Genomic DNA, 9422 nt, shown 5'->3' on the forward strand with positions numbered 1-9422 from the left:
GTGTATATTTTAAATGCTTCATAAAATCTTGCAAACAGGCAAGTGAGCGCACTTGAAGCATCAACGTTCACTTTAATATTCGCACCTCAACTCCTGCCACAACATGCTTGCTGCTTTTCAGGCATGCTGCTCTGGAAAACTCCACTCCAGTTTCAAGGCACTCAAGCTGTGTCAGAGGTTGGTTAGGAGGACTGTAGAGCAGGGAACGGTGCTTTGCGTGTTAATGTAGAGAAAAAAAAGCCCCAAGGCTGGGATTTTGTAGAAGTGTTGGGGTCTGCTAAATCTGAATTTCAGGGTGTTCATTGCATTGGACAAGTCTTGGCTGATGCCAGATGGAGAAACTCACCCATTTTTGGAGGTGCAGGATGTCCACGAGAGACAACTGACAAACTCCCTTTGCCCCCCCGTGGCTCTGGATCACACTGCAGTGCATCCACTGCCACTGTAGTTACAGCCGCATGTGCCTTGTCCTCCCCTGATGACATCTCCTCCTGGCAGGAGTGGCATTTGTTTGCCTCCATCCAATATATACGTACAAAGTAGTCTGGCTCTTCCTCCTGTCAGCCCTGACGGATGCACACAGTGGAAGGCAGCACAACCCAGCTTCATAAACCACACAAAAATGCACATTTAAAATACCCCGTTTCCTTTCTGTAAGTGGCACAATGGGATATGATCTCTTGGGAATAAGAGCAGCAGATGGGCAGGGAGCAGGTCACATCTGGGACACGGGAAGGAGCTGTAAAGAATGCATAAGGAGTGCCGGTGACTTACCCACCAAAATCTATAGGACAAGAGAGAAATTAAAACCCTGCTCTGGTTGGTCAGCCTGTATATGTGTCTCTGGATGGTTTCAGTGACCTTATATACACTATGAAATGGGTGTCTGTGGCCGCGCTGGGGCATGATGGAGTGCTGTGGTTAGAGGGGAAATGTGCCAAGCCAGAGAACTGTGCACTAAGAAATCTGGGCTGAAAGTTGTATTTGTGCCAAATTTCTACTTGTCGGGACTGTTAAAAAGCAAGAGTTAAAGGCACCATGAAGGGAGGTAGAAAAAAATGGGCTTCAGTGTATCGCAAGGCAGCTGTGAAGAAGCACCCCCATTCGGTAAGGCAGAAGGGGTGACAGTTTTCTGAAGCTGGGGCCCCCGTTTGCACAGACAGCCAGGAGAGGCTGCACACCAGAAAGGTGCCAGCCGGGCAAGCCAAGCAGCCCAGGAGCAGGAGCATCACATTGAAAAGCTGAGTCAGACAAGGACGGAAAACAAAGACCTGGCAGAGCTCAGCCTGTCAGATTTGTCTGCTATCCCCGTCCGAATAGTCACCTCTATTTAATAAATACATCTAACACCCACGGAGCTTTGGGGCAGCCTGAACAGCTTAATGAAGGTTTTTAATTTATTTTCATTTCCACAGACACTCTGCTTTTGATGTTGAATAAACTGTGATTTATTTCAACTCAACCAATCCTGACTGTTGCTTGGCTTATGGCTTCAAGCAGTCCCAAGGACTGGCTAGTTGGCTCTTCCACCTTTAAGGGATGAAGTTGTCTCTGAGGGTATGTAGCCCCCAGTTGAATTCAGGCTTTCGATCTGTAAGGCACCGGCGTGTAAATCTTCCCACCTGCCACGCTGTCAGCGTTCTGCTAGCACCTGAAACCAAAACATGGGGAAAAGCCTAAAGATGAGAGAGACCTGGAGAAGGGAAAATGAAGGTTGCTATCCCTGAGATTTAAGCTTTGGAAATGTCATCTCTCACTTGGCGCCTTTATTTCCACCTCTCTAGCTCCAGATTCAAGGCATCAATCTCTGTTATCAAGGTCGCCTTCACAACCTGAAGGAACAGGGAGAAAAGGAAGCTTGAATTTCAGAGTACTGCAAAATCTATGCAAAGAAGCTCATTTGTTGATTTCCAAAATGCAGAGGATCAGTGTCACTAGTATGAGCTGCCTGAAGGGGCTATTTTTGTTCTTTAGAAGCTTTTCCCTCCATTCTAACACAGATTAATTATGAATATTTATGTATATAGCACCAAAAATGAGATAAGCAGTTTGCAGGCTGGCTTGCAAAATGCGTATACCATATTGCAAAAATTAGCTCTCTCTTCTGGGCTTTGTGCCTGGTCACTCACTCTTTCTAAATAGCTAGCAAAGAACAACATGCAGTTGCAGCGCTGCCGCCCCTATTCAGAGCAAGAAGAAACTGGTGCAGTCAGGAACTGCAGTTTGTGTTAGTTTAAGATCAGCCCCCTGCCACTCAGAGCGTGCCTCTGTTAAAACGTTGGCAATCTTTTCTCTGAGCTCAGCTGGGCCATGGCACCGATTTAACAGGCAGGATTTTGTCCTGCTCTTCGGTTGAGACACGGCATTTAGGCTAAATTTGCAAAGATCCGGTACCATTTTATGATACGCCCAGGAGCTTGGTGTCTTTCGGATGAGACAGCTATCAAGATCCTGAGCATTTCTGGACATCAAAACTTGCAGAGCACTTTATTGAAAAAGGAACATTAAGCTTTCTGTCCAGGGGAGACTCCTACCAGGGAAATTGCAGTATGAGGACTTCAAATTACTTCGCTGCTGCTCCAAAAAATAGCGAAAATTAATATATGCCGAACTGCCACATGCTGCCCCAAAGCTGACAGTAATGGAAAGAGTATTTTTAATACAGATGGTTCATTAGTTGACTTATGCAAATAGGCATATTGGAAGAGAGGAGCTATTACTAATTATAAAGTAAGTTATACTGTCCTACGACTTGTGTGAGTGCCAAAGAACTATGCAGACTATCCATAAGGAGCAAGTCCAGGGATTTCAACAGGCTTTAAATTTAAATTAAAAAAAAAAAAAGTGTATTCCTAGTTCATAATAAGCTCTGCCTTTTTTTAAATTACAAATTCAAACATCTATTGGAGTCACAAGTGGCATTTCCTTCACTGTATCTGTTTATGAGTCTGTGTAATCCAAAACATGACTATTATCTTTTGCAAAGCCTGTAAAGAGAGAACACTGCGTTGCTTCAATATTAACGCTTAGTGCAATATTTGTGAATTAAATTGTGGATATAGCAAAAGGGAATCTGTCTGGACCATTCACAAAACGAGCTTTGATATCCTTTTAGTAAGTAAAAAGCTGAAGGGAGACGTCAATAATTTATTAGCACTTGGATTACATCCTCTGGTGCTTGTAGTTTGCTGCCTTCTTAGAGGAAGAGAGGACAAAGGCAATATTGTCTCTTGGGTTGTAAAGTCTTTGCATACTCTAATACATTGATGCTGACAAAGGATGGCCACATTTTGAGGGGCATTCTGACTCTAATAATGTAAATGACTTTCAACTTGATGGTCATAGCTCCAGGGATCACAGTGGGGTGAACAACCAGCCTGTTGTGTGATGCCTTTCCAATTAACAGCACGAAATGAGCCGGGTGGTATTGGTCGCACCCTGGCACCCCCGGTGTAAACAGCAGGCCTGGTGCCCAGAGAGGCCTGGGCTTTAACAGCCAACATACGAAACCTCTGGGGACCCAACATGTATGGAGAGCATGGGTACCACCCATGCAGACATGAGGCCCAAGACAAGGGCCATCTCTAGAGGGGTGAAGTGCTCTTCATTCCTTGCCACATCCTGCCATCGTCACCTCCTGGTACTGCTCATTGGCTTCTTTTTACTTCTCAACCCATTTCTACACTTCAGGCTTTTTGCTTCCACACTGTCTCCCTCCAGTTCTCTTAGATGTCCCTGCCCCGCCTCCTACCATCTCTTTTCTGGTGGCAGTGATGCCTACTCTCAAGCTCGAGGCTTAGTAATGTTATTGCCACATTGTGCAGACATGCCAGAATTTGCACTGCCTTTCAATTTTGGCACCTGTCTCCCGTTTCTATCTTTTCCTTATCTTGCTCCTTCCCATGTGCTATTTGCAGTACCTGAACAATCACCATCTCCCACAACTTCTAATTTCCCAGCTTTTTCAATCTTTGAGTCCTGAGAAACCTTTCCTAGTTCTGTCCCCATCACTGTTACCAAGAGCTGCATCTCCTCTTACAGCCCTCCCTTGAGTCATTCCCAAGAAGCACTTAGCAGTAAGCAGAGTATTAGGAATCAGTAAGAGTATTCCTCTGCTAACTGTATCAAAGCAGAATCCAACCTCACTTTTTCTGCTTCTTCAAACTGTTATTCTTCCCTTTTGGGGCTGCCGGTGAGGAAGGACATCTCCAACCTCCACTGACAGAGACAGAACGGATACTGTCCTCTCAGCCCTAGGTAGGACATGGAGGGCCACGGGCAGTATGAAGAACCTAGAGCTGCCTCTGCCCTCCTCTGTACACAGGAGTTTTGTTTTCTGCTGGTGCTGACATTTCCTATTTCATGTATGCTAAACATACCTGCATAAAATTGGCCAGATGCTCTGAGAGTCAGGCAGCACAAAAAGGCCATGCCTACAAGAGTCCACCAGCATCCTCTGAGGCTGACGATGCTGCTCATGTTGTGCCAAGCCTGAGCTGATGTACCCTGCTTTTCAGTGGGAGTTGGTAGCTCAGCTTAATGCTACCCAGGTCCTGTCCACAAAGTGCTTTGCAGCAAATGAGGACAAAGTACTTTAAAAAATACTGTAAAGGCACCCCAATTTTAAGGGGGTGCTATGGACAATGACGGGGAATTTGATTCCCCAGATTATCTTTCCTCAGCTCTGAGGGGCTTTGTAAATCAAAGGGAGTAGTGATGGAAGAATCTGTTCACAACATTTTGTTATCTTAAATAGGAAAGAGAAGTCCTTAGACACCGTTGCTGACTGGAGGAGCAATCCTAGGCCAGGCAAATCACCAGTGGCTCCAAGCACCAAAATATGGTGTGTATGACTGGAAGAAGAGCAAATACCTCTGGTTCTTAGCAGGAATTATCTAACTATCATGAGGCTTGGCCAGCTTCTTTCCCAAGTTAAACTCTGAAGCCCAAATCTATCCATTGACCTCCATGGCTCACGACTTCTGATGCAGAACGGCCATCTGGGCAGTGCCATTCCAGAGCCAAGTTGATAATTTGGAGAGTTCCCAACATTTTCCCATGGGAAGAAAGCCGGGCAGTTGCTGCTGCTGTATGTCTCCAGAAGGCAGCCTGCCAGCGCTCAGGGCTGTTGTCCAGTGCCAAAGAGACTTTTAAAATGCGTGGCCCTCAGTGACAAACCGAAATGAAAAGGTGCACGCGCGCATCTGAGCAATCAATGCTCCCGCACAGTGACATTGAGCAAGCACTGGGGTGATCTCTGCTGTTTCCCCCGAGACTGTGCTGCTGAAGAAAGGGGCTTTTAAATGTTGGTGTTGCTAGTGGTACTGCCTGCCACTATCAGGAGAGGGGCTCTCTGCCTGTGAGCTTTCCTCTGGCCACTGTCAACTTCTTTGCTCCTGACGTAGGCAGGATATATGACGTAGGCAGCTATAAATACCTCTGAAAATAAAATAAAAAAACTCCCACCCAACACTGAAGAGAACTTGTTGTCAGACAAATAATAAGCATAAGAGAGTACACTAGAAAGATGCTTTCATATCAACCTGGTAGAGAAGCGTGTACAGCCGAAGCTTTCTGATGACTTCATTTCCATCACCAAGTACCACCAGTGAGGGAACAGTCCCGTCCTGGGGCTAGGCACACACCAAACTTCACAAGCACTGAGCCTCTGGAAGAAAAGGGCGCAAATTCCTACCCCGCAGAAGACTGGCAAAAGCATTTCTTCAGTGTATGAGGTGGCAACAGAGTTCAAAAGTGACTCGACACTAGGTACCAGTGTCACATCTAGGTATTAGATATCCCATGTGATACAATAGAGTTTTGGCAGTTTCCTTAGAACACCCCTCTTCCAGGTGTCTCTTCCACCTTGATGGTCTGTCCTTTTAGACAGTTGTTTCTCATTAGGCTGCTTGTGTCTTCCTCCCCAGAAGGTTGGGCGAAGCAGCGTGTGCTGCTACCTGAGAAGCAGAAACGCACACCACCAGCACGCTCCTCTGGGAACCCACAGCTTTTCATGTCGCTCCCAAGGAGGTGGGAAACCAGCTCTGGCCTCATAAGACTCCATGGGCAAGTACTCACAAAGACGAGGCACAGCTACGCACCACAGCCCTTCACATTGCCAAAGATGAAGGCAAAATCCCATCTCTGTGTGACTGCAGTTGGTTCTGCCAGACCACTTAAATCATCAGGACGTTATCACTGTTAAAAACTCTTGGTAGATCTCACAGCATTAGCACAGCTATTCAGAGCTAAGTACTTCAGGCTTGGGTCCGCTGGCAGTATGAGCTAGCTGCTGTGCACGCACCTACGCTGAATATTAAGCTCCCTAAAGCGAGTGCATCGCGGAGGCCGCGCTTCCCCTTCCCAAGGTGCGAGAGCTGGAGACTGGGAGAGGTGAGCTTCCCATGGTGCTCCTTTCAGTCTATATTCTGGCTAGTACAGGTGGGATTTGGATGCATCGCTCTCTTGTTCTGCTCAGGTGCAGAAATATAAGGTTTTCCCCATGATAAAACACTCAATAATCTGAAGAGAACAAAGGAACAAATCCTGAATTGCCAACAAAACAGCCACTTCTTCAGGAGATTTGCCACAGAGGATAATCATCTGAGCATATCCAGTACTTTAAACTGTCTTAAACTGTATGAAATATCAGGCTTAGGCACTTTGACAGGCTTCCTTTAAAATCTATGACAGTAGACTTGAATGCATCCACTACGTCACTCAGATTTTGGCGGACAGAATCCCGCAGCAGCAGTCATGAGAGGCACTGTCCTCGGCCCAGACTGGGGGGGAAATTTTGGAAATGTTGCTTTCTGCGGTGGTAGCAGGGGCAGAGGGCATTGTCAGGGAGGATCAGCTGGGAGACCATTTTCATTTAAGCCTTCTGTCAATGACGACACGTTCACCATCTGTGCAAACACTGATTTTCACCTGCAATACTCTTCTGAGGCAGTGTTTGAATGACCAGACTTGAGAAACACATTTGCTTGACTGCCCCTTCTAATTTCCACAGCAGTCTGTTCTCTGGAGTCTCAGCGGTACAGCAGCTCGCTTTTAGCTGGGTTTTATTTCGATGTTGTAATGAGGGGAGGAAAACCCAGTGTGATACAGATACATGACATGGACTGAGTGAGAAATATCTTTATTTGCTGAAGATGTCTGTTATTTCAGGATATTTTCAGTTAGTCTGATAAAAATGGCATTTCTATAGAAACAATTGATAAAACAAACAACAAAGAGGAAATCCCATGCTAACTGTCAAAAGCCAACATAATGTTTGCCAGATGCATTGCTAGAGATGAGTAAATACTCTGCTGTTTTGGGCTTTTAAAGCACACAACCCTTCCCCCTCACTTAGATGGTTAAATCAATTCACACTGATGCGTGGATGCATGCTTTTTATTGGTGAGCAAGTCGGGGTTTGATTTAAAACATCCCCGCTTCACCTAGTCCCAGGGATGCCCAGCAGCCTTTGCTCCATGAGGTGTTACTGCTGCAGAGTCCCAAGGTTCCACCCCAAAAGTAGACCAGAGTTGCAGAAAAAGCCACTCAAGGCTCTGTGGGTGGACCTCTGAGGATATCTGGGGACACACACTGTCTCTGCTCACCTGTCATGTCGTCCCACCAGCAAGAAAGCCACCATTGATAGCTCACAACCCAGTTTTGCTCTCACACACGCATATTTCTTTAAGAACACGTGTAGCTTTTTTACTACCACAGAGAGTCCCCATGTGCTGCGCATGACGCCGCTGTGTGCAAGTCCCTGCTCTGCTGGCTCAGGGCTCTCGCTCTTCCAGGCGGATTCCTGCAGTCGTTGGTGTTGATGTGCACTCCTTTGAGGCATGATATATTACCATTTCTTCTGAGTTCAATGCTTAGCCTCTCTCAGAGTTGAACCTTTAGCACAGGTGACAACTTACTACTGAACATTTTGTCCTACCAGACTCAACTCTTTTTTCCAAGGGAACACAAGCAAGGACTTGTATCTTGGACTGATCCCTTATTATCATCTGTTTTCCCTTCCCAAGCAGACCTGCATGATGGCCACCACCCTGCTTGCCAGCTACTCTGTTCTCGACTTCAGTTTCTGTCTTCTGGCAACAAACCACTAGGATTATCTGTCTCTTTGGTCACCTGCTTCTTAGACAACTCATCCTAATATTTATCATCTCTGCAACATAGATAGTACTGCTGCATTTACAGATTTACCCTTTCTGATCCCACCAAGGCCGCTGCCACATTGTCTTTGTCATTCTGATCCCTTCCCTGTTATAATCCAGTGTGAAAGCATTTGGCTGTGGGCTTTCATGTTCTCTCTGCTTTGGAACACCAAACCCATCCTCCAGAAAGTCACGTGAAATTATTTGCTTGTGGCAAACGAGAAGAAGGGGAGAGGGGGAGATTGTCCAGGTTTGTGACAAGACTGACGACCTTTTAAAAACCTCATAAAATAGCTCTCCTTAAGTGAGGAATGTTTGAGTTCACCTCCAACAACTCTTAGAGATGCTCTGGTGGGAATTTCTTTCCTAGAATAGCTTAGCAGATCCACGCAAGTGTGTTGGTACTTATAATTTATAGGATAAATATGAAGACGCGCAAGCATGATTTATTGATAGAGCATAAGCTATATATAGTGCCCTTAACTGTATTATTAAAACCAAAGGTAAATAATTAATGGAATGAAGAAAAGAAACATAAAACTCTGGCAGTTTTGATGGGAAGCATTCTTGTCTTGCAGTAATTAAAACTGAATACATTCTGAGTGTATTTTTATATCTTTCTGACAAAAAAAGATTATTTGCCCACTTCACATGCATGCTAAGAATGAGTGTGTGTGGCTGCAGAACCTGTGCAGCCAGCGTGACAGAAATCGGGGAGGAAAAATGCTTATGGCTTGAATGCCACCCCGCGCTCAGGGTAAGATTACCGTCTGTGGGTATTGACCAGTTCTGCCTGGTTGACCCTCAGATTAATTTCAGATTACATATAACTCAAATAACATTCGTTAGTTTTGTGAAGTTCAGTGCTGACCATTCACATGAGAAGTATTACAGAAAGGCACAGGCTTTCTTCAGCAGAAAGCAAGAGGCAAAGTTAACATTTTTTATGATTAGAATCAGAGGACTACTCAGGCAAAGCAAAATTCAGCTAGCAATTGGTTATGTCTCCATAGGCGCCTCTCCTGGGTTTAAGAGGAAAGGATGATGGGTGGAGCACCCTGAAGAACCATAACTCAAACAGGCCCTTTCATGACTCAAGACATTTAGTTTACTGAATTGACTCAGTTAAAAACACATAGGGTTAATTATTCTATAACACCTTTAGGGTATTTTTTTCACTGGACAAATAGTAATTCATTTACATCACTTACAGACGAACAACATTAGTAAGGTCAAAGTGACCTTACAACAACTTATTAAATT

The sequence above is a fragment of the Chroicocephalus ridibundus genome, chromosome 4 (genome assembly GCF_963924245.1).
Source record: "Chroicocephalus ridibundus chromosome 4, bChrRid1.1, whole genome shotgun sequence".
Classification (NCBI taxonomy): domain Eukaryota; kingdom Metazoa; phylum Chordata; class Aves; order Charadriiformes; family Laridae; genus Chroicocephalus; species Chroicocephalus ridibundus.